Source organism: Gopherus flavomarginatus, chromosome 17, assembly GCF_025201925.1.
Source record: "Gopherus flavomarginatus isolate rGopFla2 chromosome 17, rGopFla2.mat.asm, whole genome shotgun sequence".
Taxonomy (NCBI): Eukaryota; Metazoa; Chordata; order Testudines; family Testudinidae; genus Gopherus; species Gopherus flavomarginatus.
Window position 1 is genome coordinate 19,186,046 of NC_066633.1, and position 22,528 is coordinate 19,208,573.

The 22,528-nt window shown below is 44.3% G+C and overlaps 1 protein-coding gene across 5 annotated transcripts in view; it reads right to left on the reverse strand.

Moving 5' to 3' along the window:
• The window catches only part of EHMT1 (euchromatic histone lysine methyltransferase 1), a 172,543-nt gene that overhangs the window by 130,831 nt on the left and 19,184 nt on the right, over window positions 1-22,528 (reverse strand). Inside the window, exon 1 of one of the 5 annotated variants that reach the window (XM_050926304.1) lies at window positions 11,557-11,640. The exons of 3 other annotated variants lie outside the window; for them this stretch is intronic. The gene's annotated coding sequence lies outside the window, so the exon portion shown is untranslated. Of the gene's footprint in view, window positions 1-11,556; window positions 11,641-22,528 lie in introns of those variants that run through there. One more of the 5 variants, XM_050926309.1, reaches the window with a different exon arrangement.

The window sequence follows — 22,528 nt, forward strand, 5'->3', positions numbered from 1 at the left end:
ATGGGCTGACTATAGCATAAACGATAGTATTCAAGTTATCACATACGTGTGGGACTCTACTGGCTTTGTAGCGCAGTCTGCCAATTTATATCACTACCACTTCATTGTGTGCCGGCCCCACTGCTTTTTGTTCCTTCCTATGCTGATGCAAGAAACATGCTTGAGATACAAGTTTATTTCTTTATAGGGCTATGCACCGGTCACCCCAGAAAAATGAGCAATGCCGCTGATTAGGGAGCTCAGCCTGGTCTCCCTCCAGACGAAGAGTGTGCAGTTGCGTTACTGATCCTGCAGTATTCGCGTTCCAACACAACACCTGCAAAGCCTCAGAGCTTAGGAGATGAGTTTGTGAGTGGGCAAAGGAGAAAAGGAAAGTGTGGAGATAATACATCTGCAGATAGTCAAGTCAAGCGTGTTGATCTAAGTGTCTTAACCAGTCAACAGATGAGGGAAGAGCATTGTACAATGTCCAAGATGGAACCAGGTAGCCCTGTTTGATAGGTGCAACCTGCAAATATACGACCTATATCTTTTAACAGGCCATGGTGGCAAAAGGGGGAGTCATGATCATTCCACCTCTGAAGCGATTGATTTCTACCCAAAGACGGGGCTGAAGTCCAGGGCCCTGAGCCTTGTCAACTGGGGCTGAAGCCACAGCCTGAGCAACTTAGCTTCGCGGGGGCCCCTGTGGCACGGGGCCCCAATCAACTGCCCTGTTTGCTACCCCCTAATGCCGACCTTGGCTTTTATATGCAGAAAATCAGTTGCTGAGACACAAGTGGGCCATGGAGGTTTTATAGCGTGCTGGAGGGGGGGGACTCAGAAAGAAAAAGGTTGAGAACCCCCACCTTAGGGGAACTCTCCAAGTGGGGTGCCTTGAGCAGAGACAGTGGTTCAGTAAATTAAACCCATTTTTAAACAGGGATAGATGTGGCAAGTCTTGTACCCCATGGAACAAATTCTGCAAAGTGACTTGCTGCCTAATATCCAGAGAGGCAATATTGGACAGAATGGGTAACTAAGCTAGGTTGGTCAGTCTCATGATACCTGTTATTATACGAATGGTTTCATTCAACTGTCTACTAGTCCTGTGTGAAAAGAGCTGAGCCACACCGCGGAGCAATATTTTGCTACAGAATAGTAAAAAGCAAGCCCAGAATTCCTAGTGTCCCCGCACTCACTCCCAAGGTAGGACCAGCTAGTTTGCTGGTCAGGTTGTTTCTTGTCCATATTTTCAGCAAGGTTTTGGTAAGGTGTTCCTTGCAAGTCAAAGTACAGCCCATTATAACACCCAGATACACAGGTTTTGGGTCATGATCCAGCTTTCAGCATGATGTGACGATATCAAGGGGTGTAATGCAACTACATTCCTGTTGTATACCCCGTAAGCAACCTGCTTCATCAGTGGCACCAAAGCTGCAACTAACAGGCCAAATCCTACTGATCTGGCCATCATGGTCTCTCAAGCAATCTCAACGTCTTAAAACACAGGTGAAGCGTTAAACTCTGGGGGCTAGACTCTGACCTCTGTTAAACAAGTGTAAATCTGCAGTAAGCACCTTGGGCCCAATTCTCTTTTGCCCTGCACTGTGCGTGTAACACACTGCCATTCTAATCTGGTAGGATTTTACATCTGCTTTGCACAGGTGTAAACGATCACACAAAATGCAGTGAATTGGCCAATCAGCCCCTTGATTTGAGTGGATTACTCCAGATTGACACTGATGGTACAGAGATCAGAGTCAGGCTCAGAGAGTGGCACAGTCGACACAACAAGACAGGACTGTCAAACTGGGGTGGACTAGTAATGGGACCCAGTTAGCCAAAGCAGGTGCAGCAGTGAAGCACCACAAAGAACTTGGAAGAAAGAGAGAGGTACCCATAGAACACAGGGCCTTTGAAAAGACTATTGAAGGTTGAAGGGGACACAAGCTAAGGTCCTGAGAAGGTCTACAATGGCCTGCAAATGTTGGCCTCTACCATCCATCCTCTCTACTCTTCGTTTTGCAGATGTCAAAATGTACCGATCCATTTGGTTAAAACAAGTCTCTGGTCTTTCAGGAGCTTTGCTGTGAATTTCATAAACTTTGACTTTTCACCAGGACATGATCCTCCTGTAATGCACATACCTTCCAACTGTAACCCCTTGAGGTTTAGAGAGCATGGCACCTTTAAAACCTCATTCTGAAGGAGAGGAAGTGCTGGTTGTTCCATGGGGAGAGGCGTCAAGAGAGGGAGAGGCCAGGGCCGTGTAGTGTCTGTAGCTCCAGACAAGAGTGCCTACATCAAGCAGGCCCTCGCGTACCAAAGCAGTCAAGAACCAGACTGGAGCCCAGGAGGGACAAAGCAACCAACCAGGATGGGAGCCATGGGGAGCACCGTGCCAGGAAGGAATCACCCGAGAAGGACAAACCGGAGCTGGACTCAGTATCACCATCATCACCCAGAAGTGTATGGGACCAGAGTAGTGGGGCTTGTGACTTTGCATTGGGAATAAGGAGGGAGGTTGTTGCTCTGTGTGGATTTGCAGAGAGGGGCAGAAGAAGGCACCAGAGGGGTTTGTTGGGGAAAGTTTACTGGTGCTGAAGATGACCAGGAGCACCCAAGACTGGATTGAAACTCTGCCCAGGATTCCTAACCTCTGAGTCTGGACGCATTGCGCAGTGTCTGTATTTTTATATTGTGGTACCCCTGGACTCTTGGGTCCTTGGGTTGGATGTTACCCTGTTTTACCTCTCTCCCTAGCTTTGTTGTTTTTCTCCATTCATCCTTCTGTAAATAAATATGTCTCTTTCCTATATTCATTGTCCCATTCCGGGGGAGGGAGGGATGTTTATTCCACAGGTACAGAACAGGTGTCCCTGGGGTGGAAGGGAGTTTCCCTGCTGCATTCCTGTGCATGCATTTTCTTGGCAGAAGCTGCCCTGCAGAGCGGACTCCATCTTGGCTATTAGGGTGCTACAGTTAAACAAAAGTGTTTTTGACAATAAACCACCAAGAACAGATCATATCTTTACGACAAAACTCTGGATGGCTTATAAATTCAGCTTTCAATGTATGTATAGCAACATCTGAAATACACTGCCTGTGGGTCAGATCCTCAGCTGATATAAATCAGCAGAGCTCCATTTACTTCAGTGGAATGATGTTGGTTTATATTGGCAGGGAAACTGGTTCTGTGTTTAACTAAGGGACTGATCCTGAAACACTGAAGTCAATGGGAGCTTTCCTGTCGAATTCAAGGGGAGCAGACTGAAATTGTAAGCTCCTCAGGGCTGGGACAATGTCTTTCTCAATGTTTGTTAAGTGCCAAGCACATCAACAGTGCTCAACACGTCGTCATCATCATCATATTAAGCAGCAAAAGAAGAAATAGAATTTGGCGGCTTTATGCTACATCATATCCCTTGAGGACTTCACAATGGGAAGGAGAGGGAGTTCTGTTGTAACATGCTATACAGACCAATTCTAAATCACTCTCTGGCAAACCAGAAAGCTATTAGGAGCCTCACTAATTAACTGTCTCGCTAGTTTGATGGTATTTAAGATCTACGCTGAATGAAGAGGGTAGAGATTTGTTCTCCCGTACATGGAGGCACAGGCAAATTGTGGATGGAAATGCAAGGGATTCTCACCTGTGCGGTTGGGCTGATAGAAATATCCCTGGGCTCTTGATCCTTTGTGCTGAGCCTGTTCCCAGTGGGTCCCTTATGGGATTATCGCAGCAGCCTAGTAAAACAGTTACTACTACCTGGACTAAGTGCTATGGAAAGATCATGGAAATGAATTAACTCCTACCCTGCTTCTTACTATGATGGATTACCATGGGACAGCCTCACAAAAACAGGCGGTGGAAACATACATGACAGATACGAGGGATTTACTGCCATGTGGCTTCTTGGTACCCTTCTGTATTGAAACAGCATTGGAGCTGCCAAGGCTCTGTCCTTGCTGCCTTCTGATCATGCAGCGAGGTGAGGAGGGAGGTTTCAGACCAGACTCAGTCCTGGTGTAAGTGAGAATCTCCACTGAATTCGAGGGTGATGCACCCACATATACCAGTATATAATGCTGGGGGGGGAAAGCGAATGGTTTGGACAAACAACCCCTTGTTCATTCCCCTTGTCTCTCCTGCCCTCATACCAGGCACGCCTTCGGTCAGATGGTTTTCACAGTTCTAAACTTTTCTGTATTTCCCATAGTTCAGCACAATCCAAACTGTGCCAAAACCACCAGTGTGTATTAGGATCAACATTCACTGGAACACAAGCTGAAGCACATCTGGCAAGTGCAATGGATAACACAGGCCCAAGCACTTAGCATTCCTGGTGGGCAGGAGGCTGATCATCTCAGCCACAAGAAGCCTAGTTTGCCATTCAGTAGCCAAGCTGTTCATTCAGCCCATGCATCATTCTGCCATGTGTTGAATCTAATCTTGTGGTGGAGGCAGGAGGAAATTTGGATGTGGCCATTTGGATTGTGAATTAATCTAAATGGCAAAATGGAGGAGTTGCACCTGCCTGAATCTGGAGTCATTCCATAGATGTTAATGGAAATACACTGGTGTAAATTCCAGGATAAAAGCTTCTTAAACAAGAACAAAATTTAGCAGCAGGATCAAAGACAATATGACCCGAGATAAAGATGAAATTCTCCTCTTCACCACACACAGACACTGACCTAAATCTCTCTGCAGTAGCTACTCTCATCACTAAATATTATGACATTGCTTTTGATCTTTGCCAAGAAGCCATACAGCATTTTGCTGTAGTAAATTTAGCTTGTCCCTGTGCAGACAAGAAATCACGTGATATTTAACAGTCCAAAGAGCCAGGTATAATACGCAGTAAAAGTCTCATTGTTCCACCACAGCTCACTGAAATAGATCTCTAACTGTTTTCAAGCAGTTTAATGCAGCTGAAACTGACTAGCAGGCAAACAAGTAAACCCAATGAAAAACAATGACAATGCTCCACATTTTAAAAAAAAACAAACAGTTTGTGTTTAATACTGTATAATATTTAGGGCTTCAATTCCAGCCAGTTCATATTACCAACAAAATCCTAGCTAAGAAACATTATCTATCACAACAGGTTTGACCCCATTTTTAATATGTAGAGAAAGGACTTCATAATCCTACAGAACGCTGAGCAAATGGCACTCTTTGTGGCAACTTGAATACTAGCCTATTAAAATCCAAACCCCCTCTTATAGCAACTCTGATTTTAAACACTCAGCCATCTTTTCAGCCCAGATTTTAAGCACTTTGCCTAGCAACTCTGTCTGAAGGGCAAATCACTCCCGAAATAGGCAGACAATTAATTTTCTTTTATTCTGGAAGAGAGGATTATTGGAATAAATAAAATAATCAGCTTAGCCAAGAGCACAATTGACAACTTCGAAAACCAGGGGACTTTCATTTTTCCTTCCCATTCAAGGTGTTCTTGGACAAAGGCTGCAAGGCAACTGCAGAACTTTTGGAGGTAAATAGCTTGGGAGAGCTAACCCATGCCACTCCCTGGATGTAATCAGCAGGAGGAATTCTTAAGAGATTATTGTCATTTCAGACACTATTATTACTAATTTTAACTGTTATTTAGAAAGTAAAGAACAATACAGAAATTAAGGGCCAGACTGATCTCCTTGCTCTGGTGAAAATCTGGAGTAACTCCACTGAAGTCACTGCAGTTCGAATGGATTCTCATCAGTTTAGAGAAGATTGGAATCTGTAGCTAAACTAAGTCTAGGAGGAAGGTTACTTGGACAAGGTTTGGTGCTGAATGCAGAGCAGAAGGGTGCTGCTTTCAGTTTCATTTGCTTATTCGCTTTTTTTTTTTTTTTAACTATTTGAGATATTTGTTTCTGTGTTTTGTGATTAATCCAGTTACTGGGATGTCTGAAATACCCTACAACCTTTAAACACACGGGTTGATCTATTAAATATTTGGCATTTAATTCCCAATCTCCAGTAGCAGAGGAGGGAGAAGGGAAAGGAGATCACCAGTATCATACTACAAAGAGGGCAGAATTTGATTTACCAAGAGTTGTACACATACTACTAAAAGATTCCACATTATAAACAGTTTGGGTTATATATGAGAGACAGTTTGGGAACTTTGTTCCAAGGTTGCTAAGGGCCTGACAAGGAAATCAAAGACACCGAGATAACGATTGATGGACCCAAAGATTCCCGAGAACGCTAAGGACTGCAGAAGCACTGAGAAATCAAATGATCTGAAGAATAAAATGAGATTAAGATATATCAAGTTAGTGGGGGCTCCTCCAGGCGCAGAGGCAGGGAAAGCAGACTTTTAGTTTGCAATGGATTATGAAGGAGGTTAGGGACAGATCATTTCTAATGCTCATAATGTGTCATGGTGAGATGTATCCCCAGGCAAGCCAATTAAGTAACACCTGTGTCGTTCTTGGGGAAATAGCTGCTCTTGCATTAAGGGGCTTACACATTAAAGTTGGTAGATAAATCCAATACTGTCCTCCTTCAGTATCATGATTCACAACACCAGAGTGAAATATGTGGCCCAGGATTTACCCTTCTGCTTTCTCCTGAGGGTTCACCGTAAATTCCAGACTTCTGCCTCTCCCCTTCTCCGTAAAGCTGATGCAGAGTTCCTGGAGAAGGCAGAGTGGAAAGATGGATCTATATCTTTTCTAAGGAGAACTTCAATTTCTTTTGTTTTCCTTTCTAGCTGCGAATTACTGACAGCAAGTAGGTCAGGGAGCAGAGGACGCTCTAAGAATGATCTGTTGTGCATGTCCTTCTCTTCACGAGCCACTATGTCACTTCCTCTCTTCAAATACTAACTTAAAAACCTGCCTGTTGCTGACTCTACACCCCACCCACCTGTCCTTTCCTGGGTCTTTCTATTCTCCCCTCCTCGTAACTAGCATCCTCGCATATATATCATTTACATTTCAGATCTTTCCCTTCACTGTTTCATTTCTTGTTCTTCCCCTGCAAGCTGTACACCCATCACTCTCTCCTTTCACTGTATATCATTTTTCAAAGATACTTTATGGACAATAATAACATTCTGTTCCCCTGTAGCACCTGTCATCCAAGAACCCCAAGGTACTTTACCTATGCTCATTAATTAATTAAGCCTTGTCCTCCTGCTGGTAGTGGAGTGATTAACCTTGTTTTGCAGATGTGTAAAAGACCCTCTGTCCCTGAGAGACAGCCTCTAAACTACTTCCCACTTTCTCTTTATATACCTGCCTTGATAAGCCCAGGCGAGAATCCTCTTTCCAGCCAGCATAACTCACACTCTGCTCTGTCCCCTCTTAGTGGCATCACACCATGAAGCTGGCCAGTTTTCCCGGGACAGAACTCCCATGGCTGACTAAGGTATAATACAGTCCAATTCTTCTTGCCCATTGACCACAGGTCATTGCAGAACACTCCACAGAGCTTGTGTATGCTGAGGGAAGGTGGGGACTTGACTCCGGCAGATGGACAGTCATACTGAATGAGTAGGCAGGACTCTGATCCTGTCCCCCAGTAGTGGAGGGACTGGCAGTCAATGTTGCCAGAGCAGGTGTGCAGCAGTTAGGAGCCCTTTGAGGGTTCTGAAAAGCTGAAATGCAATCTTTAAATTAGGGCCAGCAAGCCAGGACAAACGTTTGAGGAGAAGGGTGATATGATTCCACTTCTAGTGCAAGAGACACAACAAGGCACAAGCAGAGACAAACAGTGGACAATTACAATGCTTAAGCCATATGTCTGGCTTTAAGGTCATTACCAATCAGATAACAACTGGCAGAAGGAGTTAAGGTACCGAAGCAAAGGCAATTCAATGGTCATTATTTGGCTCCAATGGTCATTATTTGGCTAGTAATGACTGAGGAATATGTGCCATATAGCCTACTTGGTGAGTCGCTTTTGCCTTCACATCACTGCTGCAGCCCTATAACATTTCTAAGGACTGGTCTAGGTGTCTGAAAGGCTGGTCAGTGCCACTTTCTTTTTTTTTCTTATGAACTGCTTTTAACAAACTCAGGGGCTGATGTCTGCCAAAGAGCTAGGCATCTACTAGTCAACAAGACTCTATTTTGCTTTCATTTCCTCCACTGAATTAAGCAGAGTTGCACTAATGGAACAAAAAGCAGAAACTGGCCCTAAAGCTGGGATTTGTAAAGGAGTCTAAGGAAGTTAGGTACCAAATCCCACGGAAAATCCAGTGGGATTTGGGCACCTAACTTCCTTAGGTGGCACTTACAATGGAGTCTAGGAGTCCAGTAAAAGACATCAAGGCCTGCTCTGCACTGGAGTTTTCCCAACACTGCACCAGCAATGGTGCAGCTCCAGCTATGACAGCAATGATGGAAGCACTAATATCGACACACTGCTGGTGATTAAATCACTATGTTCTCCTACCTTGCTCAGATGGGGTCAAGACATCTGGTGGCCAACCTGCCTCTGGCAGTCCGTCTATCCCAGCACTCCTAGCAGCAGAGCTACACTGGGGGACGCCCAGCCTCTAGCTCAATCAGCTTAGCACCTGTTAAAATCTACACTGCCTTGTCTACACTAGACTTTCAGAATGTATTAGTTAGGATGTTACCTAACACTTCTAAGAGCTCACTTTTGAAACTTAGTCCAGACTAAATGTAGGGGGGTCAGACAGGGATGTGGCTAATTCCCTTCAAATGAACCAGTGGGAGGGCCTTGCCTGTCATGGAGAAGCCACCCAGCGTCCTAGCTGGAAAGAGAAAGGTGTTCTACATGGGCTCATCCACAGGAAGGGCAGGTAGCTTGGGGGATCTGTCAGGAGGAAGTCCTAGTGTCCTACCAAGCCAGACCAAGCTTTGACCAGGACACATGAACACCTTGAGAAGCTGCATGTTTGGTGACACCGAAGGACTGGACTTCTTGCTAAATACACTCGAACTGCTTACTCTTTTTAGTCTGAATCAAGCTGAGCAAAGCCTCAGTCCTACCCCAGGGTAAGCTGCCCACTGCAGAGAGGTTCTGAGCCAAAAGGCATGTGTATTGAAGTGTCGTATTTCTTCTTGTTGAGTCTTCCCTTTAATTTCTGGTGCTAGTCACTACAGCCCTAGCCCACCTTCCAACAGAGGCTGGAAGAGATTTTGCGATGAGCATTTGGAATTGTTTTAGTGACTAGGTTAATTCTCACCCATCCCCTGGATGAATGAGGAGGGCGAAGAGCACTGATCCAGGTGCTATAGTCACTTTCTACAAAAAGAGGAAGGAAACAAGAACTGTTTGCACTTTGGGAGAGAACTATGATATATGGATCCTATCTCAACAGGAGGTTCCTTCACTGTATGCCCACAGCCCTGGTGTTATGAGACCTTTGGATTCTATATTTGCAAAACAAGCCAGCACTCACATGTGGTGGGTTAATGCGAGATGATTATTTGGTTTGTGGTGGACATAGCAATCAGATTTGAAGTCCTGTTTTAGTTTTCTTGCTTCAATTTTTCCTTGTATTTTATCTTAAAAAATTGAAAACAGCCCCCTTTGCTTCAGTCAGTTGTAATCTGCCCTGAGTTTGAGCGGTTTTTCTCATCATGAAAATCCTTCTAGTGCCTGTGGATCCTTCACTGGCATCAGACAAAAGATAAAAATCCGTTGTTAGGAACAAACACACATTGAGAAACCAGGCAGCATTGCTGGATCCCAGCAGAACTGTAGCTTTTCCAAGATGACAAACACAGCTTTGTTCCGTCACATTTGAAAACATGTTCTGAAAACAATGCTCCTCCCCATATATATAAAAAACCCTTTCCTCACACCCAACAAAAGGAAGACATAATTAACCCACCCTCAGAGAGACTACAATGGTATTTAAAACAGTAAAATGCAATCCATTTGCATTTAGTAGCTAATTATTCCCCCGACATACACACCCATCAGCATTCCCTAAAAATGTCCACAGAACACTGACAATCTGTGCTGGCCAAAGCTTTTGGAAAGGATTGAAAGAAGATGGCTCCGAGCGAAAAATAAACCTAAGAAACTCAACAACCGTCTGGAAAAACCTTCCTGAAAAACACAGTGCATCTAGCTCCGCAAAGCCTGTCACAGAAATGCCCTTTTGAACTCATTTGACTGCACTAACTTTCACCTGCGTATTGTGTTTAAGCCCACAGCTATTGCAAGAAGAATCCAGTGGGAGCCATCAGCATTTGCCTACCTGTTAAAACACAATCCCACCACCAAGGACTTAAGTAGCCATTTTCCAACATGCAGCACTGCAAAGACACACTCCTGCTGCTGCTGGAAATTCATTAACAACGGGCAATGCCAGGACTAACATTACAGCCATCCAACATAGTTTCTCAATGGCATAGACTGTACAAAACGAACTGTTGCCTACTGTTCACTCTTTCTCATCATATTGCAAGATACTTCAGCTTCCTCAGAACTAGGAGGAGTGCACCCTTCCCCCCCTTTGCTCCAGTAATACGGTCCTGGAACTAACAAGGTAGGAAGCAATCCATGAGCACTCTTGCTACTGAAGACGGGGGAATTACTAAAGCTAGTGGTGTAATAATCAATGCCACCCCACTCCAAAAAGAAATATCCCCAGCATGCTTCACTGACAATTAGTTCACCTTGATTCCATCATCCCCCACAAGGATTAGTTAGAAGTTTTCAATGGCAAACACCCAAGCTGTGGGTTACTGAGCTCTGCCCTTCCCAACGCTCACACAGTGCTGACTCAGCCCAAGAAAGAAACTAAACTGGGCTGGACTTCAATGGAGTTACAGCAAGGACTAGGCTGGCCCTTGATCTGCAGTGTCTTAAGCTTCTTGAAGCTGATGTTGTTGTTAATTAAAGTATCAAGGATGGTAAACAGTGTTTTCCTCCATCCATGCTTTCAGGGCAAGAGCTGATACCATGCTGTCCTTTCACTAATAACTGGCAGAGGATTTCACTCTTTCAGGCTGCCTTCACAAAAGAGCAAATGAAAAAACAAAATGGCCCAGTTTCACCTTGACACAGTCCTTGTGCACACAACAATTCCCTCGCCACCAAGACAGGCTTCCCTCAGCATTCAAAAGTGATCGCCCTTTAGACCAAAGCTAAGATATCTCACCAATATAACAAGTTGACAGTTCTTTAAATGGAATAAAAAGACTATTCTTCTGCAAGCAATCAAAGCTAATCCTTTTACAAATTTACTTTCAACAGAAGCATGATATTTCAAAAAGGAAAAAAAAAATCACATTGGGCTATGCTCACAACTGAAAAGTACTGCGTGTTATCAGCTCCTTCCTGCCAACACAGCATAATGTGCAGCAGGCCTCAACTGGTATATTCATTTAGCCCAACATGAAGGCAGAACAGGGCTCGGTCCACTTCTAGAAAGTAAACCAGCTTCGCAGTATGGCCTTGCACTGAAATAGGATTACAGTGGCCTGGAAAACAAAATAAACCCACAACATGAAGGTTACCCATAACATCATAACACAGATCCTTCTTTCCCAGTTCTCTATAGAGAAAACCTTTATCAACCCCTCTATGTTAAAGTAGAAACACAAAAAGATATGTTCATTAGTCCCATGTACCTCTGTCAATTTTTTTTCCTCGTGTCTTTAGAGCAGTTGTTTACTGCAGCCAACTGCAGAGAAATTACAGTAGCTTAACTCTCCAACTCCCTCTAAAGGATTAATCTTCCAGTGAGCATGCTCACGCGAGATCTTTTTTCAGCAGTTGCATCCATTTCATGAAATGAGGGCTGCTGCAGACACGAGGAAATGCCATTTCAGGACTACATGCAAAGTTGAATAGCTCCATAAACAAGTGCTAATCCCTTTCTGAAGTTCTAGCAAGAGTCTCTGTCAAACTCCCTACCTCCAAGGACAGTAATTTAGTAATTACTGTCTAGAGACTAATATGCATTTCCCCACATTTCTTACAATGGTTTCTCTATAAGGCACATGGTTTAAATGTCTGCTCTTGACTCGCTCCTGACAAACTAGTAGAGGGTCCCTCTAATGAAGCTTTAGTCAAAATAGCTCCTTCTCCCTGGCAGTTTTTTCCTCCTTATATTTCTCAGCTCATCTCTGCTTTAAAAATGGCAGAAAAGATTGGGGGGGGGGCTGCTTTAAAAATATAGTTTTCAATAGTGTAGCACAGTAACTAACAGCTCCTGACAAACACATTTTACTCTACAGATTAAAGGCCAATGCAAATGAGGATTTGCTTACTGGCAACAAATCCAATAGCTAAACAAGACAGTTGCAAGTAATCTTGTCCACTCATTCTCTGGCCACCCTACATTATATCTTAATTGGAGCAACTTAATTCCCTCTCCCTCACCTCATAGCTGTGCATCTCAATCAGAGCTTTCTTGATTAAAATGACAATATTGCTACTGAAAGACAAAGACTGATCCCTTAGAAATAGAGTCTCTTATATTCTTCCATTTTTATCTTCTTGTATTATCATCATAGCAACATTTCCTCCTTTGTCTTCTCATCTATTTTATATCCCATTACTTAATTACTCTTCACAGCCGGTAGGAATCCAAGCTCTCCCTCCCACCCTACCCCCATAAATACTCATATTTTAGGGCTATGATTGCTGCTTCTCAGGTGACCAGATGTCCCGATTTTATAGGGACAGTCCTGGTTTTTGGATCTTTTTCTTATATAGGCTCCTATTACCCCCCACTCCCGTCTCAATTTTTCACATTTGCTGTCTGGTCACCCTAGCTGCTTCAATCTAGAAGATTTAGGGGACAGGTCTGATCATATGAACATTAGGGTAAACCTGGATTATCTCAGTTGAAGCCAGTAGCATGAGCTCAGAATCCAGCCCTCAATTTTCCCCACTTGATACTAAAGCTCTAAACATTTTAAGTATCAAAGGGGCAGCCGTGTTAGTCTGGATCTGTAAAAGCAGCAAAGAATCCTGTGGCACCTTATAGACTAACAGACGTTTTGGAGCATGAGCTTTTGTGGGTGAATACCCACTTCATCGGATGCATGGCATTTTAAAGAGTGTTACATTCTTAAAATATCTCAAATCCCATTTTGTTTTTTAAAACATTCTTTTGAAACTGCACTAAAAATCCAAAATGTCATGGGAATGTTAAATAAGGGTTATGTCTACTTTTTAAAATGAACTCAAACCAAAGTGACAGCATCCATAAGGAACGATAAACATTTGGTGGCAGTGGATATTTTGCTCTGCTATCACCTAAATAGAGTCACCCACAGGAAGGAAACCTCTGTTACCATGCATTAAAATAGATGTTTTGTTTTATTTATAAAGTGTTCAAACTGGTTGGTTTTGATGTGTCATAGCACAGGCTGTTCAACCATCCCTCCCTGTTCCATGATTTGGGGATTCAGTGAGTTTAGGGCTGCATTCATCCTGAAAGGTGCTGAGTTCTCTCAACTCCCATTAATATACACAGGAGTTGAGAGTGCTCTGTACACTAGAAGAAGATCTTAGAATAAGGCATAATCTGTCCCTGAAATGATGAGAAGGAAAATCCCAGACTTGAAAGCAGGCAGATGTGAAAATGATTTTGTTCTGTGCTTCCTACTTCGCAGCAGGATTACAGCCGAACACAGTCGGGATGTCAGATATGGTGTCGTCCTGACCCGTTGCACCCAATTTGGAAACGAGTCTCACTCCTTGAAAGTTTATACTTTGAAGATTGATTGCCATTGATTCTTCTTCAAGCAAACAGTCCACGCTGGCAATCCATCAATAATAAGCAATTACTTGACAGCCTCTTATCTGCAGATGCCAGCCCAGACAACTCGATTTGCAGAGGCAATGGGTCAATAAATCAAAGCCCTTCTCAATTTTAAAAAATTAGCATTTATAAAACCACTCAACCTGCAACCTGGCTGAAAAGAGCAACCAACCCAGTGATGTTCTGGCAAAGGAGCAAATTGTGCCTTACTAAGCCACCAAATGGGCTGATTATGGGTGATGCTGCAAAATCAGCCCAGGGCACTCCTCATTTTTCACTGGCATCATGAAAGCGTTAGTTGGGTGTGGAATGGGCCACACAGGGGAGGAATCTGCTTAGTATAATTAGTTGAAAGGCAAGAGCAGAATAGAGTGGCCCTTGTGAAATGTTTACCATTCAAGTCTTAATCACTATGAATCCATTTAACTCTTTAGCAGAACCCCAGAGCTTACAGATAAGGGTGTGTTTAATGGCACCATCCCAGCAAAACTCAGGTACTTTTCTCTTCTTTAAATTCAGCAGTGGTTTTAAATCCAATAAAATCAATATTCCTGTTCATCTTATGGAAACTCACTTCTCTGTTCTTCCAAGTCAACGGGGAGTTTAACACGGGTACCAACAAAGTGCCAGTAAGAGGAGCACCAGCCCCCCTCTGAAGATTCAAGACAGCTTGTTATGCTATCAGATGCAGATGACTTTTAAAAGGCCCCTTCTCAGGACAAGGAACAGGGCTAGTTTGTATGATTTGCTGGGCACTAAGCCACTACAAAGAAAGCCTACCACAATCCCTGAGCAGGATCTCCTGGTGCTGCAGGAGTATAAAAAACGCATTTGTACAGCGCCTAGCACAATCCATTATTAAGACCCGTGGATGTTCTGACAATACAAATCGTAATAGTTACTTTCCTTCTGCTCCTGTTACTGGAGACAGTGAGACAGTTTCCTCTGTGTCAAGTCTTATTGCAGGAGAGGAAGTGGGGAAGCCTGCAAGTTGCAGAGCAGGCATGGAATTGGGGGGGGGGGGCAAGGCCCCCACCTTGCTTCACATGAGCTTAATCGTTTTTATAATGATTAGGACCAAATCTGAACTACATGAGTAGCCCCACTGACCTCAATGGACTGCTTGGGTGATGAGACAAGCAGGGATTTCGGGCTTAATACTACTCCCATTAATAGGAAGGTTACCACTAAATCCAATGGAAGCAGGATCAACCCCTTACTGTAACATAGGCTTTACCGCAGCATCTTCACTGACTGGGACACCAAAATCACTCACCCGATAAAATGCAGGCATTTAGTAGGGGAGGGGAGGTTATACCCTGTGGCCTGCATTTTAAGTGACTTTCATAGCTTTGGGAAGAACGTGCAGGTGAAGATGAAGATGGAGAGACAAGGCGAGAGAGGTGGTGTCTTTTATTGGGCCAACTTCTGTTGGTGACAAAGACAAGCTTTCGAGCGTACACAGAGCTCTGCACAAGCTCGAAAGCTTGTATCTTTCACCAACAGACGCTATGACCTCACCCACCTGGCTTCTCTACTGTCTAGGGACCAATAAGGCTACCACAACCCTGCAAACAGGTACAGAAGATGAGTTGCTTTAATTGTATCATTCTTACTGAATACACTTGATGGGGTGGGTTATACACTGTGAGCTGTTGTAACCAATCACTGCGGAGCTGGGCCGGTTGAATCTTCATCTATTTACTACGTGAAATGCTTTTGGTTCTTTGTTTCATCATTGCCTGGGACAATAGGAAGCTGTGGGAAGGCATGCCAAAGTCTGCAAGGATCTCTCTTCCTCCTCTTGCCCACAGAATTGCTGCAGATGACTGCTACCCCATCTAGCTGTGCCTTTTTAGTTTAATACTCTATATCATGGCAAAGCATAGAAAAAAAAAGGGATTAGGGGTTAGTTTACAATACTGCTATCACTGTTTCATAGCAAACCCACAAAATGCCAACCCTGCTGACAGAATCCCACAAACCACACTGCAGAACAGTCGCAGCTTCCTCGGTTACATGATCAATCAAAACAATTTTCCGTTGAATCGCTGCTGCTTTTCCGAGGTAAAACTTGCTGCCTTTTTCCTATGGAAGAGACGTGAATGACAACCAAGAGCATGACAGGTATAGCCAGCCTCTATGGGTAAGTGCATCAGCTGGATGTGCAACTTGCAAAATGATTAATAATGCTGGCAATTTAAGGAGTTCTTTTCCTGATGGCATGAGTCTGCCAGCTGCAAGGCCTCAGTCTTCCAGGGTTTACCCCAAGGGAAATTTGGACGCCACTCATTCACAGCTGGGGCAGCAACATTGGTTTTTCTGGGAGCATTTGGGCTGAAAAACTGCAGGCTATGAAGACCTTCCATTCATACTTCTGATGTGTCTGTGGCACTTTCATGAGGGTGTTCTTGGCCACCTGTGGTGTGCTTCCTTTATTTCTGTTCAGCTCCATTGCCATTGGGAACCATTCCTCTTTGAGTTTGGATGTGTGGTCACAGCAATGAATTCTAGCAATGGGAGCAAAATGAAACAAGGCTCCTGGCTGGGTACCACAATGGACGCTCTTTGCAGAGGAGATCAGGGACATAAAATGGGAACAAGTTGCTTCCCTTAGAGCCAGATACAGTCACTGTGCACTGCAGGGAACATTACTTAGTGGAAGGCTCTGGGTAGGCCTTAATGGACCCAATTCCCCATAGCCTTGAATACACACTGGCATAAGTGAGCAGACAACTCTGACTTGGCAGTGATTTGCATCCACTCAGCCCAGGCAAAAGGCCAGGCCCTGTTTATCTTCACAATGTGATGTTAGCAGGGGACCAACCGCCAACCACAATGGATTTGATGGGGATGACATCAACCCTGGTGCAGCTGATCAAGTTGGGAAACACACCACCTGTGAGATGTGACATTGTGGCAACACGGCTCAGCGTCAGGTGGGAATTCCTTATCATTGCTCTGGGCTGTTCTGTCCTGATGTGTTGCAGCGCTCCGCGATCCACTCAGATATGCTCAGCCTGGACGTACCATTGTGGGATTAAATGTTTTTAGCTGGTCGTGTGTGCATCAGTGCACTGGGTGAGGGAGCTGGAGCTCGAGTGCCACCTAAGCAAACTGCTACTTGGGTTTTGTAGTGGGTAATCCTTGCAGGGGGAGGCTTCATGGAAGTATTTCTGATAGGACACTCGTGGTTCAGCCTAAATCCAGGAAGGGCATTATGCAGAGGAGTTAATACTAATCAACCAGTGGGATATGACTAGATCCCAGTTATCTACCAGGGCTCTTCGATTATCGGGGTGTCCCAACTGCTTGCGTTAATATAGGCATTTTGTACATTAATCATGCAGGCTGGCTCAGGGCCTGTGTACTGCTGCTACAATCATCTCCAGAAAGGTTGGACCCAACTTGGATTTAGATGGTTCTATCTGCAAGGACTATCTCTTGGGGTGTTCTATGCAATTACATGATAAGGCTACAGCCTATTGCCAAAATCAGACAATTGCAGTTGTGGTTCCTTGTGGCATGTTATCTGTGATAAAAGTTTTGATTCTGGAAAAATTTGGAATAGGGGGATGATCCTCAGAATCCATGACGTCAGACACTCATTTGGGACTTATTGTTCCAAGTTTTGCTTTGTTTTCTGTCTCTGAAGAGAAACAAATTGTTGCTCAAGGTAATGGTGCTTCTGAGAATTGAAAAGTAAATCTTAGGGCCTGATTCTCCCCTCACTTACCTAAATGTAAAGCAGGAGGAGGTCCACTGAAGTCAATGGGGTTACCATGGTGCAACTGTGAACAGAGAATAGCACTCCCCAGTTCTAGACAAGTGATAAGAGTTTGAGGCCAGAAGAGGTGACCAGACCATCTATTTCGACCTCCTGTATATCACAGCCACCAACCCCACCCAGCATCTGCCCACTAAACCCAGCCACCCAAATGAGACCATATCACAGCCCACAGGAGACTAGACTATGATGTGTCACAGGCAGAAAACAGAAGGGACCAAGATGCACCAATGCCAGAGGCCCCTGCAATGGCAGGGAAACGACTGAGTGAGATAGACCCAGATAACCTTGGCAAGCAACCCGCACACACACACGCTTCGGAGGAAGGCAAAAAACCTCAAGGTTACAAGTAGTTTAGCAGAATGTAGGAAAGACAAATACTCTTGCACAGGCTTGTAAAAATTAATCTGCAGACTTACTGAATACAGAGCTATCCATAGCTCAAGCTAATAACACTATTTAGCCGTCAAACAGCCCTTTATATTTCAAAGCCCTGTATGCATGTTACCGAACTAGCACTAACAACCCTGCTGGTGACATAGGCAAGCTTTATTATCCCAATCTCACAGCAGAAGAAACAGAGGCAGAAAGGTTAAGTAAGTGGCTCACAGTCATGGAATTAGAAACTGACCAATTGCTTAGCACTGGAAAGAAGACAAAAAGGGTCAAATTGTACAGTTGTTAATAGCCACATCTCCCAATGCAGCCAATGGGAATTCAGACCCAAGTAAGGACTGCAGGATTTGGCCCGAAACTTTTGACATCTCCTGACCTTGGGCTTGATCCAAAGCCCATAGGAGGCAGTGGAACACCTGCCATTGACTTCAGTGGGCTTTGAATCGAGCCCCTTTAAACAATTTACCAACAATGCTCGGGCCCTCCCTAGTATCTGTTAGTATTCATGTGTACCGTGCTGTAAACGTGCAAGGTGTCAGACAGTGGGAGATGAGGGCCAAACAAAGAGCAGGTCCAGTGCTCCGAAAGGCTCGCAACCTTAAGGAACCTCCTGCGGGGGACCTCGCTTACACCTTGTTCTGGGAGCATCTCTCTTGTTCAACAATGCATCGGTTACCCAGTATGCAACGCAAGCAAGCTCTGGATTGGGCTCCAGCTCTGGGAGCTAAGCACTAGCTCTTCTACAGATTATACAAACATTTCTCATCGTTTCATCTTGATGAGTGAAAACCCGGGCAAAGACAACGACTGTCCTGAAAGGGCGTGAGAAAGAAAATGAACCCAAGGGTCTGATCAGATTTCACCCTGGTCTACACACAGTTTTTGTACTGATACTATTTCGGTTGAGGGGGACTTTATAATGAAATATTTATACTGGGACAACCCCCAATGGGAATGCAGGTATGCTGGCATAAAGGTGCTTGTATCAATATGGCCTATTCCTGTACATTTACAGGAATAAGTTATACTAGTACAATCACCTTTAACTGGTAAAACTGCATCCACACTAGGGGTTGTATCAGTATACCTATAACAGTTTTGAAACTGACATATTTAGAGTGGTACAAAAGCTATGCGTACACAAGCCTTCACTCTGTACTGTTCACTCTTACCCTTGCCGTGTACCTTATACTTATGGATTTTAAGGTCCAGAAGAACCATTGTGATCCTAGTCTCACATTTCAACCAGTGGTCCCTGCATTAAACCAAATAGCATGTGACTGAAAGCCAACAACTTGTAGCTGAAAATATTCCCTTAGACCAGTTGGCATTCAAACTCACAATCCGTAATTTAGGAAGTTGGTATTTTAGCCATTAGGCCACTGGGCTTTAGTGTTCTCTATAGGCCTGATCCAGTGAACATTAAGGCCTGGTCTTTACCTAAAATTTAGACCAACCTAGCTATGTCACTGTAAAACATTTCACATCCTAAGCACTGTGGTTAGATTGACCTAATTCCCAGTGCTGACGTGGCTACGTCGACGGAAGGACTCTTCTGCCTCTCCGAGAGGTGCATAGCCTACACTGAGAGAAAAAACCCTTCCGTCGACATAGGAAGCATCTACACGACAGCAGCAAAGCTGTGCCATACCTGTGCTGCTATAGTGGCTGCAATGTAGACATGCCCCAAGGCACAGTCATAACTGCTACTCAAGTGCCTGCAAGATCAGGCCCTACCTGTCTGTCACTGTCATGTATTTATAGAGTGCAAAACTCGGTAGTGTGCGGTCCCCACCCCCACAAAGCTCAGACCTACACCGTAACATTATAAGAAATACCCTGTTTTTTATTCACACTTTGAGCTGTGTTTCCATGGGAAATCTTTGGCCAGGGGCAGGTCACATGGCTCAGTCACAAATCCCATGCTGTGCTGACAGCATAGGAGATAGTTTACAAGTGATATTGGGTCCCTTGTCCTAGAAGAGGCTGCAATTGTCACAGAGGTGACCCAAAGTATTCACTGGGGAGGGGACAGATTATAATTGCTTCTCCAACCCCCTACCGACCCCAGGTACCCAGCCAAGAGACAGCAGCATCTAGTTTCAAGGAAGACAGTCATCACAGCTTGCAAAGTTTGTACCACAATGCAGCTGTGAGCGTATGGGGAGGTGAAATGTAACCTAGAAAATGACAGCATGTGGGTGAATAAACAGTTAGCTCTGAGATCCGACTGTGGACATCATCATCCTGAGGTTCCTGGGGCAAAAAATATAAACAATGATTCAAATACAGTTGTAGAAAGCAGCGGGGGAAATGACTGTGTCTCCTGGAAATCTGTTTACAGAATGAACACAGACTCCAAAGGTGGCCTGCTTCTGCCATTCCCTGGATTACTATGCTCTGAACAGACCTGTTTACCCGTGTGTGTCTGCCAACTCAAAGAACTAATGGGTAACCTAACATTGCCTTTCAGATCCAAGAGTTCCTTTACTTGGGTCAAGTACGTCCAATTTCTTAAAAAGCTCCAATGCTGTCTTGCAAAAAACCCAACCCTGGTGAGTGTTCCTTACATGCAATTTAACTTGTACTTGCATTACATAGTATTACTTCGCAAAAGGTGAAACAGAACCCCTGCAGAGAAGGCCAGAGCAAAACCTTTCTAACTAAGGGTATGGCTACATCTGGAATTTCAAAGCGCTGCCCCGGCAGCGCTGCGGGAGCGCTGCCGCGGCAGCGCTTTGAAGTGTGAGTGTAGTCAGAGCAGCAGCGCTGGGAGAGAGCTCTCCCAGCGCTGCATGTAAACCACATCCCTTACGGGTGTAGCGTGCAGCGCTGGGAGCCGCGCTCCCAGCGCTGCTGCCCTGATTACACTGACACTTTACAGCGCTGTATCTTGCAGCGCCCAGGGGGGTGTTTTTTCACACCCCAGTTGCAGCGCTGTAAAGTGTGAGTGTAGCCAAGGCCTGAGAATAAGACTTCAGTAAGATTTGGATCACTGACCCTATCCTGCACTCCCAGGAGTCACACCCAATCTCAAGGCTATTCAAGTAACCGTGCAGAAGTTACAGTACTTAGAAGAGACCAGCTTTAAAGAGAAAGCTGGTTTAGCCCTTGACTATAGTAGACCTGCTGGTCCATTATAATTTAAATTGTGCATTGGTCTTACAATAGTGCTCTGCTCTGAATTTCAGCTAAACTGAACATGAAGTAGAGTAATGCACAATTTTGCCACCCTTAGAATAAAAGGAAGTACTGTGAACTCATGCTAAAAATATTAGGGCCTTTATTCTATGCAGAAAGAGGTTACATTGACCAGTGGTACACAGCTTTTTACAATGGTTATGATCTTCGGGTGCAATCGTCTTGTACTCTTTGAAAGAAGCATTTGAAACTGGAATGGTAAAGAAATAGCTACTTGAACAATTATCCATCCAAAGTGACACTTTTCTATACGTAATTTCTCAAGCTACCCTGGAAAAAATCACTGAATATTTCAGAGCTAATTCTGTTCGTTTGTTTTTAATGATCAATGTTAAAAAGGGTATATAAAGAATGTGTAGTAGCTACCATATTTGTAAAGGTTTTTTTAATACGTAACTTAAGAAGCCAATGAGAATACTTATCAATTCTGTAGCTCTTTTCTCCTATAAAGTGCTTGGAAGACATAAACTACCCAATCCTCACAGCACCCCTCTGAGGCAGGGATATATTATTATCCTCATTTTACAGAAACACAGAGAGATTAAGGCCAGCATTTTCAAAAGGGGGCTCCGAGTTGGATGGCTCAGATTTTGAGTATCCCAATTCACATACCTAGAGCCTGCACGCAGAGGTGCGGAGCATCTGCAGCTTCCGCTGACCCTGATCAGAGCTGTGGATGTTGAGTGCTTCTGGAAATCAGGCCCAAGGTCTCTCAGCCAAAAACTGAAGCACAAAAAACCTGTGACCCTTTGTGAAAATTTCAGCTAAGTGACTTGCAGTTAGCTGCAGAGGAAGGCAGACTAATAACTAACAATACTAATGATTTGCACTTCTATAGCACCTTCCATTTACAGATCTCAAAGCAATTTAGGTATATAAATAAATTAAGCCCCTCTGTGGTTACTCAGTAGCATTGTCCCCATTTTACAGATACAAAATGGAGGCAGAGACAGAGATTAAATCACTTGCCCCGATCACAGAGGAAGGCTGTGGCAGATCAGAGAACAGAACACAGCTCGGCCAGTGGCCAGTCCCAGGCCATAGCTACAAAACCATACTTTCTCCCCATTAGATTAACACTTTAGACATCTGACTCCCAGTTCCCTGCCCATGCCACCCATTCACGTCTATAAAGAAAGGTTTAAGTGACTTGCTTAGGGTCAAAGAAAGAGAAGCAGCCTGCTAGTGCTCACCAAACTAGAAAACAACTGGTACAGAAGCATACTTGTCCTCAGCAGACTATGCCAATTGCAAAATACACAGATCTTATATATGCAATAATAAATAAATCCAACTTATTGACCTAAAACAGCAAATTCACAGAGAGCAGTACATCACTACCTCCTCTACAGATGTGCCGGCTGCTGCTTGTGCATGGCTGGATGTTGAGACACTGCACTACAGATTGCAAGGGCAGTGTGTGTTCGCAATAGACAGAGGGCTT